This window comes from Symsagittifera roscoffensis, chromosome 1 (assembly GCF_963678635.1).
Source record: "Symsagittifera roscoffensis chromosome 1, txSymRosc1.1, whole genome shotgun sequence".
In the NCBI taxonomy this organism is placed as follows: Eukaryota; Metazoa; Xenacoelomorpha; order Acoela; family Convolutidae; genus Symsagittifera; species Symsagittifera roscoffensis.
The window spans coordinates 84643292-84667209 of record NC_087062.1 but is presented as its reverse complement, the minus strand read 5'-3'; positions in this window follow the sequence as shown (position 1 = coordinate 84667209).

Here is a 23918-nt window from a genome sequence, read left to right as displayed (position 1 = left end):
GGGTTGACCTCCATACACAAAAAAAAGCTTGTCATACAACACCATAAAGGCAAAAACGAAGTGTACGGAACAAATGTTCATGATACAATTACCATAAATGAAAATTGTATGACAAGCAAATTTTACATTGCAGCATAAAAAGTTTCTGAAATAAAAAATAATAATTTTCAAAGAGTTTTTTTTTCTCAACTTTAAGTTGAAGTGTAACTTTCATGCTCAAATATGAATTTTATCGCAAAGAAAAATTGCATGCAAAAGTTTATCATTTTTTTCTGTAACGTAGTCCAGGCTGATACTTTTTTCATACCTAAGAAACAAAAACTTTTGTGCCACTCCAAATGTGAAATGATCAATATTTTTATATTATAAGATACCCGGGTTGAAGTCCCACCGTTTATTGTTAGTTTTTTCTGTTGTATCCGAGTGATCGCTATTTTCCAGCGCTGATTCATGTATAATTCAGAGTTTTTTTCCATAGCTAAATCTGCGATATTGCAGAACTAGTTTATATGATTCCGTAAAAGGTCAGCGCTAAAAATTAACAAATTCTAGTAGCTTTCAAATGAGAGAGTGAGTTGATTAACCCCATGACTTTAACATTTTAGGATTTGTGGCACAGAGGTAGCGCCCATTTCCAATAAACTGATATTTGCGGGATCAAATCGCGGTAGCTCAAAAGTTTTGTGAAATTTTATAGGTTTTTCATCATTGTTTCATTGCTAAAAATTAGTTATCATAGCAATAATCTATTGAGAAAGTTTGCAGTTGTGGCAATGAAAATCGATAATTCATCGATGGCGATGTTTTTTTCACTTTTTATCGCTAATATTCAATGTGAACTGAACCTGAGTACACTTCAACGTCTCAAAAATATAGGCCACGATTTTCGATTAGTAATGCCGAGTATCAGTGGGATAAGAAATTCAACCAATGGGTTTCTTGTATTAGAAAATCCCTGGTTTTTGTGTTTTCGGACAAAACATAGAAATATCAAAATAATTAGCAAAACTTTTTGACTTATGGATAAATGCTTGTCATATACTTTTCATACGAGTTCAACAATTTTCTCTTCTTATGGAATTGTACGAAGTTGTATGATGAACATTTTTCACATATGAAAATTGTATGGCAAGCATTTTGGTCAACCCAGGAAGAATAACAAACTTTTCCTTCGAATCGTTTCGACAAAAAATGTCTCCGTTAAAAGATCGAACAATAGAACCAAACTACGAGGCCAAACTGTGCACTGGTTGGCGCAAAGTTGGGTGTGTGAAGGTCTCAAGCCGAAATCTCATCTGGAATTAAACAAAATGGAACGAGGGTGCTCCTTTTAGACCTGAGCATTGTATGTTCAAAATGCTGGGCTTAACTGTTGTTTTTTTTAACTTGTGTGCAAAGTTATGTCAATTGCCGCACAGAAAGCATCAAATAGACCAAAGTTTGCTTCAGCTCAGCTAATAATGTTTTGTTAAATAATCACGCACACGCAGTAAAAAATAAAAAAGCTTATTGTAATTATTGTTTGGGCACATCTGTTATCTTAATTTGGCACAGTTGGTATCAGGGAGGGGAAGGGGGCGGATTTAGGGGGACGCCCATCTCCCCATCAGGGATTCGACCTCCTCGCCAACCAAAAGGTCCTCCCTTCGGTCTTAGTTTATGACATCCACTTTCAGTCAACCTAAAATTTTTCTAAAGGCGCTTTTGAGCGCGGCTCTTTTCCATTTTCCCACCCCGCCTTGTTAAATTACAAAACAAAGATGTCCAAAAATTGTTCACACGGCAACTTGCATGTTAGAAATGTTGTAAAATTTTGTTCACCTGTTCAGCTGACACGTTTTATTGCAGTTTCTAACCTGAAAAGTCATTTTAAATAGACTTTAATTTAATGAATTTCAGAAAAAAAAATCAAAGGGGGGGGGGCGCCAGAAAAACGCCATTTTTTGGTCAAAATTTTCTAAAAAGTTTGAAATCGAGTTCTTATTTATCCAGTTTGTTCAGTGGTGGGTTAAGGGGGCGGTTGGACTGCTCTTATCCTTTCAAGACTTCAACATACCCCCCAACTAAACAGTATCCCCCTTTCGTAATATTTATGACACCCATTTTCGGCTCGCTAACACTAAAATTGTTCTAAACTCGCCTTCGGTGTCAATATATACCTTCGTCGTCAATATATACTGAATTTGAGGATAAAATGCGCTAAAAAATCGCAATTTTTTTGGGTCAAAATTTTCCAAATATGTCAAAGAAGGGTCAGTATAGTGTTCTGGGAGCGCTCAGAAAATCAATTTGCTCGACCAAAAAAAAGTTCGACAGAACATTTGAGCTTCTTTTTTGAAAGTCTGCGAAAGTCACTTGCAAACCAATTTGAAAAAAAAATTGGCCAGGGGCGGATCTAGGATTTTCTCGAGGGGGGATTTTTGAAGCTGTTCTTGGAGTCCAATTCCTGAGGGGGGGAGGGAGCGTCCGCCCCCCCCCCCCTAAATCCGCCCCTGCGTGTGATTTTTTTTTGTATTATTTTGAGTGTTTTTGGCGAGTTGTTTGAGTTCTTAATCACTTCAGCAAGTAAACGGGGTACATATTTTAGTCAGTAAATGGAGTCAACAATCTTGATCAGAAACGGAGAAAAAAGCAGATGAAATTTTAAGGCAATGTTTTTATATTGGTGCACTAACATCAAAATTAAAACGAGAAGTTTCAGTTTTTACATATCTACAAACACAGAATAGTTCAACGCCAGCTTTTGAATTTTCAATATATATTTTTATATGATTGTTGAAATTTTATAAGTCTTTTCATTTATGAATCATTTACGAATACGAGCAGTTCCTGGAACGTTTGGATATAAAACTAATTGAACTAGCCACTTCTCGTCTGGACCGCAACCTGAGCGAAAAGAAAAGAGATATTTTTTTTCGTTGACGTGCTCTAGTGGATGTTTAGGAAAGTTCAACCTTCTGGAAAAAGGAAAAACGGGTGAAGGAAAACTCTAATGAGCTGACAAGAAAACTGAAAGAAACCAGGACTGTCAAAAAGGATTTTGATCACTACAACAACGGAGGAAGGAGATAATAAGATGTTGGCCGGTAACCGACAGTCTTCAAAGGAGTTTTTTGAAGAGATTCATACAGAAAAACACTATGATACAAAGTATGATTTCAACTTGCTCCTCCCAAAAGCAATTTTAACCTTGTTTACATGTACTACATTAAGCGACCAAAAAATTTGAACCATGAATGTCTCAGAGATACTTGTGGCGTTCGATTTGGCTGGTGTTTGAAAGATATGGCTTCTACTTGTGACGTGAGCGTGGAAAACTAAATGATGTTTTTCATGCTCTAACACCAGTATCGAAGTGTTTGCTAACGAGCAGTACAGTGCCGAGCGTGACCTCAAAGAGGTCAGTTTGAAAAGATAGTCGGATGGAGACCATTGATCGGCAAAAAAAATTAAATGCGGTTTTGATTCCGAGACAAAGCCGTCCCTGTCCCGATTAACATAAACACAAAAATAGTTTCTCTCTTCAAATCAACTAAGAGTTTTAAAAAATTAACAAATTGATTGTGTTCATCATGCTTCTTTCACACAAAAGTGATATAGGCTTTTCAACAATTGGCTTGGCATTTGCTTTGACGGAAGTGTTCGGGTCTCACTCAATTGCTATCGATCCGCGATATGCAAGCTTGCGTAACAGCTCAAAATTTTATGGTTTATTTTCTAAAAAAAATAGTTTGTTTTCTAAAATTTTTATCTACCTTTGATGTTGCGGATTTTTAATTAAAATTTGCAAGAAATTATCGTAAAATTCATTTTCATCAATTCTAATGTGGAATAGAACTAAATGATTCTACCAGTTCTTGTTTCAAAAAACCATTTTTACAACGGGACAAACACATCATGTTAAGGTTTTGGACGAGTTTTTCCTTTACCCTTAAATAAATCAGCCTCTCAATTTCGATACACAAAAAAAATTCGATAGTTCTTCTATGTCGCTATGGAATTTTGAGTATTGCTTTTTGTCTCCTGTAGTCAATCCCTGAATGTTTTTCTCTCTAATAACCTAAGTGTGAGCTTAACTTTAGACCTGATTTAAATTTATATATTTTTCCATCAATTTGAGCTAATTTTAAAAAATAAAACGAAAAGTTTTCTTGCTTAAGTAGAAGAAGCTGCTTTACAAGTAAACAGTTTTTACATTTTTATTTAAAATTTTTTATCATAATTGAAGTTTTTATAAATATTTTTATTACGAAAAATAATTCTATATAGGAGTTTCCTGAAGAGATTCATACAGAAAAACACTATGATTCAAAGTATGGTTTCAGCTTGCTCCTTCGGTAAGCATTTTTAACCTTGTTTACATTTACAACATCAAGAGACCTTTAATTTTGAACCATTAATATCTCAGAGGTACGTGTGGCTTTTGATTTGGTTGATGTTTGAAAGATATGGTTTCTTTTTGTGATGTGAGCGAGGAAAACCAAATAATGTTCATGCTTTCACACCAGTATCGAAATGTTTGCTAACGAGCAGCACAGTGCCGAGCACGACCTCAAAAAGGTCAGTTTGAAAAGATAGTCGGATGGAGACCAATGATCGGGAAAAAAAACTTTGTGCGTGGATTGGTGTTCGAGACAAAACCCGCCATGATGTTAATTTATCTGGTTTCTGAGCTTTACTTTTTTCAGTAACCCAAAATGTCCCAAATTACCTAAACACAGAATTGGATTCTCTCTTCGAATCAACTAAAACTTAAAAAAAAAAGAAGAAAATGGTTGTGTTAATCATAAGGCAGACATGCTCCTTTCACACGAAAGTGATTTTTAAAAATACAGAGGTGCATTTAGGGGGGGGGGGGGGGGCGGTTGTGGACGCTTCTTTTCAGGGATTCCAACCCCAAGGCTGCCGACCTGACGAGTCCCCCCTTTGTACTATTTTGAGATATCTATTTTTGGTGACGGACCCCAAAACTTTTCTAAAGGCGCCTTCAGCGCCGATATATACCAATTTTGAGGGGGGATCGCGCGCCAAAAAACGCAATTTTTTGGTCAAAATTTTCCAAAAAAGCCTAAAAACGCCTTTTTGGCCTGTTTTTTCAAAATTTTGGCTGCGGCTCAGAAGTTTCGGTCAAAATGGGGTCTTTATAGAGAGTTAGTTAAGCTCGAAAAATCAATTTGGTCGACGTAAAAAGAAAGTTGACAAACTTTTCAAAATTTTTTTGAAAGTGCTCCCCCCTCAAAAAAATCCTAGAGCTGCCCCTGCTCAGAACTATTTATGATATAGGCTTTCCAACAATTGGCTTGGAACTTGTTTTGTCGGATGTTATTAGGTTTGACTCAATTTCTATCGATCAGCGATATGCGAACTTGCGTAACAGCTTTTTATACCTACGAACACCTCAGCGGCTACAGGTGTCAAAAATTTATGGTTTACTTTCTTTAAAAAAAGTTTAGTTTCTAAAGTATTAAGCTATCTTTGAGGTTGTTGATTTTAAAATTTGCAAGATTTTATCGTAAAACTCATCTTCATCAATTCTAATGTGAAGTAGAGCTTAACGAATCTACCGGTTCTCGTTTCAAAAAACTATTGTTGATACGGACAAACACATCATGTTAAAGTTTTGGACGAGATTTTCCTTTACCTTGAAGTACATCAGCCTTCAAATTTCGAAACCCAAAAAAAGTTCGATAGTTTCTCTATGTCGCTATGGAATTTTCAGTATTGCATTTTTGTCTCCTATAGTCAACTATTGAAAATTTTTTCTCTCTATTAACATAAATGCGAGCCTACATTTAAACCATTTTTTATATTCAATTATTTTTCAATCAATTTGAGCTAATTTTAAAAAAGAAAACGAAAAGTTTTCCGCTTAAGTAGAAAAAGACGCTGCTTTACAAGTAAACAGTTAGAGTTATACAGAACGGTAACTGGATTAAAGTCTATTGATGTTATAGACCCACCAAAAATGATTGAATTAAACACCAATTCTCGGTTAATATTATCTTAAAACATTTCTCTTTCTATCGCTCGTGTCGTCAAGGACAGTTAAAAAGAACACGACTGCTGGTATATCAGGGCAATGCCCTGAATTTTTCAAATTCCAATTGAAACATTTTTGCTTAAATATTTGACAAAAAATTGGGAAAAAAGAAGGTTTTTTGTTGTTTTTTTTACTTCATACACGCACTAAAAAACTGAAACTTCGGAAAGTTGGAAAAATTGAGAGTGCTTCTTTGTGAATTGCTTGAGCAGAAAAAGTCAAACGCTCCTACAGCTTTATTTAAATGAAGTTTTACCTAGTTGGAGACAGAAAAATAACGCAAATTCATTGGTAATCAGTTAAAATACAACTGAAGAGTATTAGGGTTACAAACATTATAATTTATTTGTGTATAGAAAAAAAACACTTTTTCCTAGTGGTCATGGTGGAGGAAAAATGTAACTATATTTTCACCAGGCTCTTTTCCACACCCCCCCCCCCCCCACACACACACACACATTTCAAAGTTTTCATTTTTCTGAGTTATTTTTCGTGTTGAAAGTCTGATGTTACGATGTAAGGTTAGAAAGAAAAATTTGTTCGAAATAGTTAATTGTTCATCATGCAAAGTTTCATTGTTTTATGAAAACTTTAACAAAAATTTTGAAACCGAAAATCAAATACATGAGGGGGATTTTAGAGGTTGATGTTCTCTAGGCACGTCAGCCTGGTTGTGTTGAGGGGTTGGTCGTGATCAAAAACCATTTCAGTGATAAATTTTCTACTAGCTCTTTTCTCCGTCGTCTCACAGAAAAACCTTTTTCGGCAGTCTATTCGATTGATAATTATCCGTAAAAAACGCGTTAAAGTGAACGAGCAATGTTTGCATGCAAAATGACGTGAACACTTTTAGTACCTGCATATTGTTGTTCTTCAAAGGGGATGAGATTCCCATCCTCTTTGAAGGACTACAACATACAGACATTAAAAAGTGTTCACGTCAGTTTGCATAACTGCCATTCAAATAGGTTATCGAAACAGAGTTTTCCGTGCCAAATTTAATTGAGCTGTAGCAGCGTGGAGTTTATCTTTTAAAAATGAATTTGAAAGATGAGGGGACGGGAAGGAGAGCTAGTAGAAATTTTATCACTGAAATGGTTTTTGATCACGACCAACCCCTCAACACAACCAGGTTGACGTGACTAGAGAGCATCAGCCTCTAAAATCCCCCTCATGCATTTGATTTTCGGTTTCATTTGATAACGTTGTCATAAAACAATGAAATTTTGCATGGTGAACAAACTAACTATTGTGAACAAATTTTTTTCTAGCCTTACATCGTAACATTTTCTAGCCTTAATGGTAGGAGGGGGGATTGTTAAATAGATACACAAGTGGACAAATTTAAACGCAAGTTCTAAATTTTACTCTGTAGAATGCCTGTTTTCAATGTACATTTTAGACAACAATTTTTTTGAAATACAGTAAAATTTTTACATTGACAAAATCTACATGGAAAACAAGCATTTTAGAGATTAAAATCCTGAATTTGTGCTTAAATTTGCCCACTAGTGTACAAAACTGAGATTTATTGTTCCTTGCGAAAAAAAAACGGATAACTACGCTTGGTGTTGTAACATTCGCCCGGAAGATACATATCGACGGAAAATAAAGCTAGGTTCTAAGACGACTAACGTCTAAACAGAGCCCTACATGCTTTTCACCGTCTCTACCAAGCCAGTTCTTTTGGTGGTCTTTCTAACATCGGTTCGACAAAAACGTTACTGTTCTCCGGCTTTGACCAGAACGCTCAAATTAACTTAATTACATGCAAAAATTGTGAGCTCATGGCTGGGTCTCAGTATCCCCAGACCACGAGGTCACTCCTAAAATCAGGGCTACTACTATTTATTGAATTATTATTGTTTTTATTCAGTAGATAAAAATCATCATCTCCATCGAAGATGGATCAACCCTTTCCCCCAACTCCTAGCTTCTCATCCTAACAAAATGAATTGAGATGTTAATTAAATTCAACTCAGGACATAATAGGGAAGCTAAAAGTTTGTATAAAATGATATAAGTTCCAGTCCCGAGACCCCTCCGGATTCTTGAATCCGGGGAAATAAGACCCTTATCTTGCTTCCGGAAGGCTGTCTTCTACCCTTCACCGTTGTTCGCAACGGTCTTGCAACTATTGTAGCGACACAATAGATGCAACTCGGAGCGGTCTCTGCTAACTCTGCAATTTGTTGTTGTTTTCCAATCACAATTTTCGTCGTTATCGCTATCGCAACTAATGTTATTGTGTTTATTTCAGTTTCTTCTCTAAAATGGCCGTTTCTGACGTTTCTTAGAATTGTTACGTCACCAATTCGAATTTTTAAAATTTAGTAATTTCCGAATCCTTCAGCCTTCACGATTTGTCCAATCGTTCGAATAACGCTCTTATTCCTTCAAAACCGCCAATTCGGAAGGTTCGCTGCTAAAAACTCTAAATTGCTGCGTCTGCATTTTTGTCCATTCTGGTCGAATGTCACATGTGGTTAGTAAACTGGAAAAAGCCTTGGGTTTTAAAAACAACTGTGATACAATAAAATAATTGAAAGTTTGCAAACAAAGTTTTTTTTGGAGAATTTATATGGTATTTTTCAGATATTCTGAAATTAGCTCTTTCCAAAACTCATCAGTTTGTAAGAAATCCAACAAAGTATTGTATTTCAAGCCACATAGTAATCATGTTCCGGGTCTCTAAAGTCGAAATATGACGAAATCAGTCACAACACAGCGAACATAAAATGGAATAAAAAATTCATTTTTTTTGGAAATTGGACCGGAAAAGGCAACTTTTGTTTCGCCGGTTGTCTGTTTTTGTTTCCGAACAATTTTTCCGTTATTTAAAGATCTCCCCCTTCCTCGATTGTCGGTGTTTGCCAAAACGTAGTTTCATGAATTGGTGAGAGCTAGTCTGTTTCTGTACTTTCTTAGTTGAAATTACTCTCAGCGAAAATTTTAATTCTGAATTTTTATTCTTAGTTAATAAACTCTTTGTTATAGTGAACGACGAGTTAGTTAATCACATACACCAATGGCTCCGCAGACGGTCCTGGCGTCCAGGGTATCCGAAACTAACTCAAGAAGATCCTTTCCATGATCGTCCGCAAACTGTTTGCACAATTTCTGGGCATCATCGTCGGCGACTTTGTCACAGTAATCAGAAAGTTTTCCCAGCCACTTATCCCCCTGCGATTGAATGGCGAATCCGACCCCTCTGACTCCAAGCTTGCAAATGGAACAGGTTTCTAGTTTTCTGTCTTCCTCCATTTCTTGAGCAGATGCACTGGCAGCTACGGTCAGAATCAAACATGAAACAAATGCGGCTTTTACCATTTTTGAATTGTGAGTGTTTTAAAACCGACTTGTCTTGAGGCTAAAATTAGTGAATATGGTGAACTTAAAGTTACTCATTTTTAGGAATCATTCTGACTCCTGTTCCCGCGATTTATTTCCGATTGTTACTAGCAATAATCAACCAAAAAAAAAGAAAAAGTTTGAGCTGAAAACAGATTATGAACCAAAAAAAATGAGGATCACGCACTTCGCATAAGCCTCATATTTATGGTGTAACGAGGAAGTGTTTGTCACTATACTGTCCTTTTTTCAACTCTTTCTGAGGTTCACGTGAGATTCGCTGAAAACTTAAAACGACAATCTTCAGAAAGTAATATTGCTAAGGAAATGGCAAATTTGTTGCCATGCAATTTAACTACAATTGGGTTTTTTCACGCTTTTGAGATTGGAAAAAACTATCTATTTATCATTTCAACCATAAATTTGATTGCGAATCGATCTTGTTTTTATGTTCAAACTGCCTAATAAGTATTAACCCTGTGGTGCTGGAACTAGCAGACTCGGGATTGGCTATTGCGAATGCTGAGCACTGTACTTTAATGGCATACTTATAATTAGTAAATTTTAGGGCTCTTTTTCCTCCCCCCCCACCTGCAAATTTTTATTTTTGAAGTTACTGTTCACTTCGTCCGATTGTCATGAAAGTTCACGGCTCTTTTCCAGTTTCGAAAAGCTTAATTAACGTTGTCATAAGGCAATGATATTTGGCGTGGTGAACAAATCGACAACTGAACAGATTTGTTCCTCATACTTTACAGCGTAACATCACGCATTTAGCTGTAATAACACGTAAAACAAACATAAACTCGGTTTTTTGAAAGGGGGGAAGGGAGACTGGAAAATAGCCAAATTCACATGCAGACTAATTAGGTCATGATAAACATATTTGGTGTTCATAATTAACCTTGTAAAACCACTCGTTAGACCATAAAATTCATGTTTGAGTGAGGTGGGCGTGGGGGGGGGGGAGCCAATTTTAGCATATGTACTTGCTTTCTACTAGTGTTAATGCTACATAGCATTAAAGTATGAAAGTATAGTATAAAGCCAGTATAGTTGCTTATCAATATCAGCTATATAGCTCAGCGTATACATAGTGCGTTTCGGGGAGTTCGGCGTGGGTTCGATTCTCACCTAAGTCGTTTCATTTGAGAATCCTATTTGAGCCGAACCTGACAGAACATAAAATGCTAATATTTTAATCGGTTCAAAATTGGTTTGCAATTGAGTTTATGTTAATTAAATTGCGTGAAATAAGTATGAACTCATTGTGAAAAAACACATAAATCACACAAATCAGGGCATGAACAAGCCCACTTTTTAACTTGATACGTGTAATGTTGTTGCTAATTCCGTGCAATAAAAAATTACTAAAATTCGCCGTTTATTGATTCTCTTGAATTAAACCGATTCTGTTTCCTGTTTTTATAAGTTATAAAAAAGTTATAAAGAAGGCCAGAATATTTTGGTGCCGCGACTCGGGAACACACAACTGAGGACCGACCCGAACACAATTTAATGCGAGCTCGAATTGAATCAAGGAACGACCCCTGGCGACCTCAAATTGAAGCAAGGAACGACCCCTGCACAATTTTGTGCAACCTCAAATTGAAGCAAGGAATGACCCCTGCACAATTTTGAGCGACTTCATTCCCCAAATCAAGGAGCCCTTCACAATTTCGTGTGACCTCAAGTCAAAAACTGGGAAAGCACCACAAGTCAAAACAAAGCCGACAAGCCAGAAGGCCGACATCACACACGGCGGAAAGTGGTTTTTCTGTGGAATCTTCGTGTACTTTTGGACTCCCTGCAAAAAACTTGTAAGATCGAACCTGTGCTTTCAACTAACTTTTAGACTCTAATTTGTGCTAGTTTTTTAACCAAAAAAAAGTGCTACTTTTTTGATTATCAGTGCTATAAAATTACATACGATGTTGTTAATTGCAAACCGATTAAGACCGTACTAGATACCTAATCCTAGTTCATACCCAGTACCCTATTACCCCAGGATAATCTCGAACCCAAAAAATTTTGTGAAAAAAAAAAATTCAGAAAATTTTCCAAAAAATTTTCGCAAAAAAAATAAATAAAAATTTAAAAAAAAAAATTTTCTCGAAAAAAGAAAAAGTTATTCCAACTTTTCCCAAAACTTTCACTGACAAAAAAATTTTTTTTTTTGCCCGAATTTAGAGGAAAATCGGAAAACACCGTTTTCGTCTCGCCCGTTCAAACGTTTAAACCGTCAATCGTGTCGAGCAAGTTTTTTGAGTGAATTCCTACCTCGGTTTCCTCCAGTGGTTGGATAAACTTTAAAAAATTTGCTCGGCTCGCCCCGTTTTCGGCCGCATACCGCCGCGACCGTTACTACTACCGTTTCACCGTAACGTCGTTGAGTTTAACCGATAAACCGTACGCGTTAACTTAAATAGTACTGAATCGAAGCCTTAGCAAAACCTTAAAAAACCCTCAGCTAAGGGATCTTAAAGTTCTTATCGTGATAAAATTTTTTTTTTTTCATTTCTATGTGACGACTTTACATCAACAGACTCCTTAAATTGATTGCCATTAAATCAATCGTATCGCTTATCACTCTCAATGGTGTTCATCATTGCTGCGAGTTCTCTCCATCACTCCGTAAATACATTACCATTAACTCTACAAAAACGCCTCGACGACAATTTTAAAGCAGTTCCAGGTTTAAGCTTTAATTTGAATGCAAATAACCGGCAAAAGACTGTTCAATGTCTTTTAAGCAATTCCCCAAAATGTATGATAGAGAAAAACTTTATAATTTGGCGCGATGTTATAAATAATTCATTGAGCAAGCATAGATCAAACAACGATAACCCACTTACACCAGAAAGTCTGATTAAAATTTTAGAAGAGTATAAAAACAAAATATCAGCCATTATTTACGTACACCGTCAAAATACCCCTAATATTTACGGACGTTTGGTTGAAACAGGAATATTAACAATTAATGTGACCAAACATTTAATATCAAAAAGAAAAGCTAGCAATAAAGAATTAATTCGTACGCTTAAATTAATTCATCCTCCGGCGTTTTTAGAAATAAAAAATTTGAGAATCATTCGACGTTATTTCCCTAATCTGTCCGAACTTATCAATAAAGTTAAAAGTCGTCGACCAAGTTCAAGGAAAAGAAAAGCAGATAAGCAAAAGATTTCACAAACGACAACAGTCGAAGAATATTTAACATTTGTTAGGCATTATAAACCTTGATTTTTTTTTGATTAGTTAAATTCATCTTTATTTTCAATCTTGTAGTTTGTTGTCCTTCTGTTCCGTAGGCAACGAGAATCGTAGGGGTCTTGCGAGGATCCTCTCGTTCGGTATAGAACGCGGCTACTTGAATTGACTCTAGTTTGATTCCTTCAACCGACACTATTTTTTTTTTGCTCTTATTTAGAAACAAATATTTCAAAATGGAGCTTGATCTCGGCCAGAAGCTAAACAAAATTTATCTTGCCAGCAAAGAGTTAGAAACAATTCTTTTCGATTACCATGCCAAAATTACGGAATATATAAGTGCGAATGATAGACCAGCTAAAATTGAAACGTACATAGAAAAATCTAGCATTTGCTTACAAAAAATTATGGAGAAAAATGGTGAGCTTAAATCTTTGTATATACACAGCAACAACGCTGCTGAAACAATAAATCAACTTGAGTTTTACCTAGGATCTACCACTGCAAAACATGACGATGTATTAGGTCTAGCTAAAAAAATCTTTCAAATTAAAAATCAAGAGGACCAAGTAGCAACTGCACGAACCCCAACTTCAAGCGAATCCGTCCGTTCCAAGAAACCTCTTTCACAGCGTTCTAAGATTGCATCAATGACTTCGAGTGAGCGTCGAAGAAAAACAGCCCTTGCAAAAATTAGACGCGAGGAAGTTGAACGCCAAGTAGAGGCTAAGCTTCGTTTGAAAAAGCAAGAGATCCAGATTCAGTCGATGAAGGGTCAACTTGATCTTGATGTGGTTGTAGAGGAAAGCCGTCAAAAGCTAGCTGAAGCAACTATCGAAGAGGTTGAATATCTGGAAGACGCCTCTGAAATTTGTGAACTTCGTCGTAGCAGATCGAAATTGGCAATGGACGTTCAGGAGAACCAAACGGAGGAAGACAGGACAAGAAGTTGGGTGAACACTCAATTCCCAACTCAGGAGATAGTTCAGCCCGTGGCGCCAGTCCAAAGTGTCAATCTGGAACCAGCTTCCGAGTTCTTGTCATTTTCAGGTATTGAACCGCCTTTCAGTAGAAATCTGACGATGATTAATAACTCACATCCATTTGCTGATTATTTCGAAACCACGTGTATAAACTCACAGAATGTTAACGTCCCTCATACATCAAATACAAGTGTCAGCTTGCCAAATCCAAAGTTAAACAGTACGTATGAGTCACAGGAACAGCTACCTTTGACCAACCTATACAACTACAACCCTTTGATGCAGAGTAGTTTTCATCATTCTAATATCCCGACGAGCTCAATGCCCATTGCTCAACAAACCTTTTTCCCAAGTAATTCCGCAAATTTTGTGTACCAACTGCTTTTACCAACTAACGTTGGTCCTCTCAATCCTCCAACAGTCACCTTCTCCCCTAACTCATATTATGTCACACAGCCATCGAATGTTCAACCGTTCTCTAGCGGAGGAACAACTTTTTATGTCGGTGATCCTAAAGCTTTAGACGCTGCAATCTATTCAAAACCGCTGATGGCGCCTTATACAAATGAGAACAAACAATATGGCCCATTTACGTCCTCGAACAGTAAACCAATCACAAATCAAGATCTAGCTGAAATCTTGACACTGAGCCAGAAAGGTCCCTTGCCTGAATGGAAATTGTCTTCTTTCAAAGGAAATCCATTGCAGTGGCCTGAATAGTTTGGTCAGTTCAAAAGTGCAATCGATGCAAAAGTTTTAAGTGATGATGTCAAATTGACATATCTCAAAACTCTCGTTTCAGGCAAAGCGAAGAATGCAATTGCCGAATTCGCTTACAGTGGAGTATTCTACAAGGACGCTTTGAAAACTCTAGAGAGGAAATTTGGACAACCACAGACGATTGTGGCAGCTCATCTTGAAAAACTTTCGAATTTTCCACCTCTCAGAATGCACAATTCAGAAAGCATTATCAGTTTCGCTTCCTGTTTATCCAGTCTTGTCGCAGTTTTAAAATCGTTAGGATATGAGTATGACTTGAAGAGTACATCCGTTTTGAATCAAGTTATTTCAAAATTGCCTCCAAATATGAAAGAGTCATGGTCTCTTCACTCTGTAAAGAAACTCTGTAAAGAAATCATGGTCTCTCCGTCTCTGTAAAGAAATGTTGGAGACAGCCAACCGTTTTAGACTTTAATGATTGGCACCGCGACAAGGCTGAGGCACATGAACTTATGCGTGTGAGTCAAAATAAGTCACGACCTGAGGAGACTCCAAAGACTGGTTTCCATAAACCACCTACAAAAGTTTTTGCCGCTGCTTCAAAAATTGAAAAACCAATTTATGCTCCGTGCCTCCAGTGCAATGGTAAACACCCACTCTGGAGTTGTTCTGTGTTCAAGGAAAAGACCCCAACTCAACGAGCTCAATTCTCCGCACAAAATAGGTTGTGTTTTGCTTGCTTTCAACCTGACCACATGTTCCGAAAATGCCGTAAAGCCCGCAAATGCACTAAGCCTGGCTGTGAAAGCACCCATAATGTCTTGTTACATGGTGCTGAGAAAGTTTTCAGCGTAAGGTCTGCAAACAAAGAGTTAAACAATAGCAATAATGCAAGCCATTCGAATTCAAACAGTACCGCCCCGCCGAACCGGAATAAGCCGCAAACTTCGTCATCGAACGTAGCCGGTTCGTCGTCTTACAAGAAACTAACGGGACTCCTTCCTGTGCTTCAATTGGAAATAAGTTCACACACAGATGTGACCACTGCTCTTGTAATGTGCGATTCCTGTTGTACCCACTCATGGGTCTCGGCGGGCCTAGCACAGCGTTTAAATTTAACTGGCCAACATCTAGATACTCTGGTAAACGGCTTCAATTCGACGGAATCCGTTCCCACGCAACAAGTCGAAGTGAATGTTTTTGCCAAATTCGACCACCATGAATACTCGTTTAGGGTTACGCCGTTTGTGAAAGACAGTTTGAGCGTTGGTTCCGAAACCATTGACGTTACCATTCTCCAAGACAGGTTTCCACATCTGCAGCCAATTAAACCTATTGTCTACAACTATTCCGACGTTGAGATGATATTAGGGCAGGATGTCTTTCATGCAATCAAGCCTCTCGAATACTTCCAAGGACGAAATCAAAACACTCCTGTCGCTGTCCGTATGCCCATTGGCTGGGTTCTCAGTGGCCCACTTCCATCACCAATTGGTGTTCGAGCCACCACTTTCAAGTGCAATGTTGAAGACGTAGCACTTGCTGACCAAGTGAAGAAATGGTACGAGCTAGAGTCGTATGGCACGTTTAAACAAGCAAATCCCCGTTCCTCAGCTGATAAACGTGCACAAAAAATTCTTGACTCTACCACGATTCATGATGGCAGTCGTTACATTGTCGGAATGCTCTGGGCTGATGACAACATTCATCTTCCCGATAACTTTTACGCTTCGTTAGTCCAGTTTAAGTCTCTTGAAAAGCGTCTAGAGAAAGATTTAAACCTGAAAACTCAATACGCATCAGATATCCGAAGTGATGTCGAGAATGGTTACGTGGTCCCGGTTAGCCCTCACGACTCAAAAAACCGTTCAGACCGAGAATGGTACGTACCGCACCACCCAGTTTTAAATCCGAACAAACCCGGCAAAATTCGGCGCGTTTTAAACGGTGCTTCTAGGTTTCACGGCAATTCACTGAATAACTCTCTTCTCGTCGGCCCCGATCTGCTTCAGAACCTTTTATTCGTTTTAATGCGCTTCCGAGAGCACAAATACGCAATTTCCGCAGATATCGAAGGCATGTTTATGCAGGTCGGCTTACTAGAAAGCGATCAACGTTCCTTGCGTTTTTTGTGGCGGGAGGACCCCGCATCAGATGTGAGTTTATTTCAATATACAAGGCATATATTTGGAGCGAAAGATTCTCCGACATGTGCTAACTATGCTCTTCGCCGAACAGCCTTCGATAACCAAGATCGTTACCCCGATGCCGCTTGCGCCGTGCTTAACAAATTTTACATGGATGACTACCTTGGGTCTGTGAAAATCCCAGAAACTGCTTTAAGGTTAAGTCGCAGTTTAGTTGAACTGCTTAAGTTGGGTGGGTTTAATCTTACAAAATTTATTAGCAACGTTCCCAATTTGTCTTCGAAATTAAATCCCCCTAAGACCAGCGCTAACAACAGTAAGGAAATTATTACCGCTGCGATTAATCCGGAAACCGCATCGCATGTTCTCGGTCTCAAATGGGACCACGTCACCGATACGTTGGTTGTGAGCAGAGGAGTCAACCGCGAACTCAAAGACTCTGTTACGCAATGATCAGTCCTTAGTTTTGTGTCCTCCGTGTTCGACCCCATAGGTCTTGTCGCCCCGTATACCGTACGCGCACGCTTGTTACTGAAAGATATCTGGAGATATAGTGGCCAACAGTGGGACGACCCACTGCCAATTGAGTTGTGCCGCAGATTCACTGAATGGCACTCTGGCTTGCCAGTTTTAGGGCAGCTCAAAATACCTCGTTGCTATTTTGACTTCTCAGTAGATGAGGTTGAGCTGCACATGTTCGGTGATAGCTCATTGGACGTTTTCTGTTCTGTAGCATTCCTTCGAGCCCAGAAAAACGCCTGTTCCAAATGTCAACTAGCGTTTGTTTTCGGTAAAGCAAGAGTAGCCCCGATGAAGATTCTTTCAATTCCGAAGTTTGAACTTCAGGCTGCGCTTCTTGCCAGTCGCCTGAAGGATGATATCGAGAAAGCTCTGACACTGAGTATTTCCAAAGTGTTCATGTGGACTGACATCACAACAGTCCTACAGTGGTTGAACTCGACAAGCAAACAGCCCGTGTTTGTAGCCAATCGAGTAGCCGAGATTCTGGAGTCAACATCAATTGACCAATGGTTCCATGTTTTGAGTGGAGACAACCACGCTGACACCGGAACTAGAGGTATTACTGCTGACTCCCTCAAGCAAAGCAGTTGGGTAAACGGCCCTTCCTTTTTGAAAACTTCTGATTGGCCTTTCAATCCAAATAGGGAAGTTACTGACAAAATTCGCCTGGATGGTCCGGTCTACGATCTAAACGAGGGTTTAGAGGTCTCTTCCAATTTTCTGTGCACTGCAGTTTCGACTGACTTTGCCTTCCCTTGGGAAGAGTATAGCTCGTTCTCCAAGATAAAGCGACTGGTCGCATATATGTTGAGACTCTCACCTAAGCATAGACATTTCAGATCACCAGATAAGGCCGTAATTGATCCAGCAGAACTTGTTATTTCAGAGGAAAAACTTTTGCAACTTTCGCAGTTAGAGTCATTCCCAGCTGAAAGTAAACAATTAGCAGCTGGAAAATATGTGAAAACGTCGAGCCGTATATCATACTATTCGCCTTTTATCGGGCCGAACGGTTTAATTAGATCTACCGGCCGTATCCAACGTCTCTCTGCAACCGCATTCGAAACTCGCCATCCAATAATTTTGGATAGCCGCCATCGCCTAATCCGATTGTTTCTCCGTTTTTATCACATTAAGCATGAACATCAGTCAGTCGACTACCTTCGTTCCGTCATTCATCAGCAATTTGTTGTACTACGCTTAAGATCTGCACTAAGAGCTATTGAAACACATTGCGTGTGCTGTAGAAAGCGAAAAGCGAAAACCGTTACTCCAATGATGTCTGACCTTCCCGCGGAGCGTCTAGGTTACCGCCAGCCACCGTTCTCGAACTGCGGCGTCGATTATTTTGGACCATTTCATGTAATCATTCGTCGATCTTCCGAGAAACGCTGGGGTTTTCTATTTACTTGCTTAACGACTCGCGCAATTCACATTGAGTTGGTTCCATCCATGGACACAAGTTCTTGTGTGATGGCTATCGAGCGCTTTTTTTCTAGGCGAGTAACACCCTCAATAATTTGGTCGGACAACGGAACAAACTTTGTAGGAGGCAAAAAAGAGCTTCTTCTGTGCATCAAAAATTGGAACGCAGAAGCTCCACTGTCGCTCGTACACAAAGGCATTAAGTGGAAGTATAATCCGCCAAGTGCACCACATCAAGGTGGAGCATGGGAGCGAATGGTGCGCAGTTGTAAGCGTGTGTTTTAAGCAATCTTAGGGTCAAAAGAGTTGACTGACGAGATTTTGAACCCAACCATGTGCCTAGTTGAAGGTTCACTTAATGCCCGTCCACTCACTCCCGTTTCTGACGACCCCGATAGTCTTGAGGCTTTGACGCCGAATCATTTCCTCTTAGGTCAGCACAGTCTAACGTTTCCGTCTCTAAGATCGAGTGAAAACTATTCTCACTCTAAGCGCTATGCCCGTGCGCAGTCGTACGCAAACGCAATTTGGCAGCGATGGTTAAGTGAGTACGTCCCTACATTCAATAAAAGAGTTAAGTGGCATGCTCCTCCCGAATACTCTTTGAAAACGGGAGATATGGTGTGGTTAGTTGAATCCACTAGCCCTAGGAGCCACTACCCACTAGCACGCATAACGTCGCTAAACTACGGCAAAGACAATACCGCCCGTTCCGCAAACCTAAGGACCGTTTCCGGAAACTACACTCGGCCGCTCGTTAAGCTCGTTCCGGTTCTCGCTCCTTCGGGCGTGGAGGATGTTAATGCTACATAGCATTAAAGTATGAAAGTATAGTATAAAGCCAGTATAGTTGCTTATCAATATCAGCTATATAGCTCAGCGTATACATAGTGCGTTCCGGGGAGTTCGGCGTGGGTTCGATTCTTACCTAAGTCGTTTCATTTGAGAATCCTATTTGAGCCGAACCTGACAGAACATAAAATGCTAATATTTTAATCGGTTCAAAATTGGTATGCAATTAAGTTTCTGTTAATTAAACTGCGTGAACTAAGTATGAACTCATTGTGAACCAATTAAAATATTAGCATTTTATGTTCTGTCAGGTTCGGCTCAAATAGGATTCTCAAATGAAACGACTTAGGTGAGAATCGAACCCACGCCGAACTCCCCGAAACGCACTATGTATACGCTGAGCTATATAGCTGATATTGATAAGCAACTATACTGGCTTTATACTATACTTTCATACTTTAATGCTATGTACTTGCATATGTACTTGCTTTCTACTAGCGACGTATACTTGCATGAAAACGAGATACAAACGTCACTTCAGCAAATGAGAGTACCTTTCTTAAATGTGCCCTGCCAACAGCCAGCTTGGAATTCCTTCGAATGAACATGATCATCCTCATTTGTCAACCAGTCCCAGTTTGACACAAATTCTTTCAAACATGCTCACATTCAAACCTACTTACATATATGAGATTGTATACTGTGAAATCACGTATTTACCCATAGACACAAGTAAAACACTAATAAAATTGAAATATTGAAACTTGGGGGGGGGGGTGATGACTAAACGTGTGATATTACGATGTAAATTATGAAGAATAATTATGTTCAATTTTGTTAATTTCCGCGCCTAGGCAGAAGCGTGACTTCAATGAAATTATTTGGTTGGGCCGATTTCAAAAACCGGGTCTTATGCACTAAACGGCCCAAAATCAGTAATTTTAAATCTTTCTTGAACTCAAAGTAAAATGATTGAATCTGATTTGCTAATCATACACTCAAATTCAAAAAACATGGTCCGGCATTTCAATTAAAATTCCAAGCAGATAAAATTATTGGCAGAAATAACCAAAATTATAAAACTTTTCTTCTGCTGAAGCCATTTTGCGAAATTTTTCTCATCAGGCCAAAATTACTCAAGTTACTTGAAAAAAAAAATTAAGACAAAATTTAACGTTTTGGTAATTTCGGCTAATACTTGTATCTGCTGGAAGTTTTGGTTGAATTGCCTGAAAGTGTTGCTTGATTTTGAATGGATTATTTTAGCCAGTCAGATTCGACTGCATAAGTTTTGATTCAAGATTAAAAAATTTTGATTTTGGGCCGTTTTGTGCATAAGACACCAAAAACCTTTTCGGCCTTCCTATTTTATGGGAAAAAAAACAGACAACACTTGAACTCTCAATTAAAAAAACACGTAACACAAAATTCTGAGGAACTCAATTTTAAGACTCAATTGTAAGACATTTAAAATAAGACTACATAATGATAGTAACAAACTCAAAAGAAACTATAAATTGAAATTGCACAATAGAAGTAGAAACAACCAATGAAATTGCGCGTAACTAAAAACAAAGTCACCAAAACAAACTCCTATGAAACAAAAAATTTATTTAGCAATAATCAGTTGTTTTACTTGAACAGTACTGATAACCCCTTTGACTTTTTGACTTAACCCGTGGTCTCTTGTGTTGTCCCATTATTATCAAAAACAGGTTGTAGGCATAAGTTAGCGACTGAAAATTAACGACTGAATTTGTCGATCGTATTAGGAAGATAGCAGAAAAAGTTTTTAATTCACAATGTTGGGCTTTTTTTGTCAGCACTTGTCCAAAAGTGTTTTGTGTTAAAAGAGAACAAAGGAATAGACTCCAATAAAAATCTAAAATTTTGACCAGGGGCGGATCTAGGATTTTCCCGAGGGCGGGCGGATTTTCAAAAATTTTTCGAAAATTTTGTCAACTTTTTTTAGTTCGACCGAATTGATTTTTCGAGATCTCCCTAAGCACGGTTTAGTCCCTGTTTTGACCAAATTATCTGCGTCGCAGGTAAAATTTTGAAAAAAAACAGTCCAAAAAATGCGTTTTTAGGCGCTTTTTGGAAAATGTTGACCAAAAAATTGTGTTTTTTTTCGGGCGCGCGCTCGCCCTCAAAATTAGTATACATTATCGCCAAATGCGCCTTTAGAAAAGTTCTAGTGTCGGTCGGTCAAAATTGGATTTCTTAAAAAGTACCAATGGGGGGACCCTTTGGGTCGGCAGGGGGTTGAAACCCTGGGGGAGTGGGGCGTCCGCAAACCCCCCCCCCCCCAACCCGCCTCTGATTTTAAGTGACCTTTTCAAATCAAGAAGATCTTTTGACGAACATTTTCATGCCATCTGAAATATAGTTTCGATCTGAGCTGCAAACCTATTACATAAAGTAGGTGGGTTTGATAACTAATACCTGCTGCAGTTCTAGAATATAGTAGTTCAAAATCTGAATTAATGTGTTTCAAAAAAATTTCTCGAATACTCTGCGTCAAGCTAAATGGTCTAAAAAGACTATTTGATAAGAAAAACATCATATCATGTTTAATCATAATAAAATGGCAGGCAAGCAAAATTTACAAAAAAATGACGTGTTTCCTTCCCGGGATGACCGAAACTCCTTATCATACAATTCCCATATATGATAAACTTCTTGTCATACAATTCCATACAATGCCATACGTACAGAACATTGTATGAAATCTCTATGATAAACATTTTTCCATAAATGAAAATTGTATGATAGATGTTTTTCCATAAAGCAAAAGTTTGATTTTTTCTTTCTAAATTTATTTCTGAAAAATTTTACGTTGTGTTTGCAGCCGAACACAAGTGACAAAGACCTTGGTTACTCAAAGCACCAAAGGTTGGACGGTCTTTGCATTTATAATGCATAGAAAACGACCTGAGTTCGGCTGTCTTTCACAATTGATATAACAAAAGCAACAAACTTTTAGTTTTTGGCAAAATTTTTTAATGGTGATTATTTTAAATTTTTGAATTTTCAAATTATCAGACATTGATCAAGGCATACATTAACACCCCATACAAAAAAAATGTTAATTTTCAGCGTTTTTGAAAAAAAAATTTAAGTGAAAAGAAAATAAAAGCCAATTTATGGGAATTGTATGGCAAGCATTTTTTTCAAAAAACGAAAACCTCAGTTTTTTATCACCAGACTGTTTTTATTAGAATCAAACAGCCACAGAAATAAGTTTATAGCAGTTTTCAACCATTTTTAGAAATTGTATGAAAATTGTATGACAAGCATTTTTCCACACACTTGATGTATGGGATTGTATGATAAGCATTTTCGGTGTATGGAGGTCAACCCGGGTTTTTTTTGGTGAACTTTTTTAACTTTCTGGCTCGTGCTTTTTCCGATTCTTTCGAGAGCAATCTAAAAACAATCTAAAAGCTCGAAAGAATCTAAAAACTCTTTTTCATCCCGCCCCCCAAAAAAATCCGCTCTTAGATCAAATTGATGTTGCAGTGACGCGCAAATGAAACGAAACCATCTACACTAATAACGCAAGAAGATGGATCAAAATGATATTTCAATGTGAAGCATAAACACAGAATATCATTTTTGTTTCTCTTCTTTCCCGTCCTGACTTTTGGGCAAAAAACAAAAACAATTCATTTCACGATCAGTTTTATAAAGTTTGAAAAAAGTGATACAAAAATTAATTAAAGCTCATTGAGTTGATTGATGACATCATTCAGTTGCATTCTAAAACTGGATTTAACGTGAAATTTCCTGGTAAAATTGTAATACGTAGAAAACAACCAAAGTTTAAAAATTTACTCTGACATCCTCAGTAACGTTTTTCTAAATTCCTACAAAATTAACAATGGTTTAGCTCTACTGGATTTGGCTGCTAATAAAAGGTTAAGCTTACTGTTATGTTTTCAAAAAAAACAATGTAAAATATTTCGGTTTTTAAAGTTCAGCGCTTCGGTTTAATGCTTAGCTTTTCTGATGTACTGAGCAGCATTTCAGCTCAAAAGAATATCAAAAATTATATTTCAAGTGATCGACTGGATTTTTTTTGCTAGTCTTTGATTTGCTCGACTTTTTCTAACAGTAAATTAGACATTTTTTTTGTGATAATTTACATTGACAGGCTCTTTTGCAGTTACCGCTTTGATGAATTTCAACATATGAATGTTTATTCAAAAAAGCCTTTCTTAGTAAAAAATGCGTTAAAACGTGTCAGTATGGACAGGTAAACAATTTTCTACAACATTTTTTATATATGCAAAACGCGGTGTGAACAGTTTTTGAACAGATTTTTTTTGTAATTTGACTATGGGGTTGGGAAACTGGAAAAGTGCCCATAGCAACTACGAACCTAGACAGTGAAAAAATGTTGAATATTTTGTGCTCAAAAAATTTTATGCACAAAATCGATTATAATTTATTTTAAAGGTTTTTTTGTAAGAACTTTATTCAATTATAATCGATTATAATAGAAAAAATCACGATTATAATCAATTATAAATCCTTTAAGAACCTAGTTTTGGTAATTAGAATCAATTTTAATTGTCAAACAATGATCATACTAATCCGTTATAAATGATTACTTACGCCTAAACATGGATCGGGTGTTGTCTGCAAACATTTTTATTTTTCTCACGCAATTTGTATGCAAACAATTTTAATCTCTCACGTTCGTCTTTTTTCTCACTATTGCAG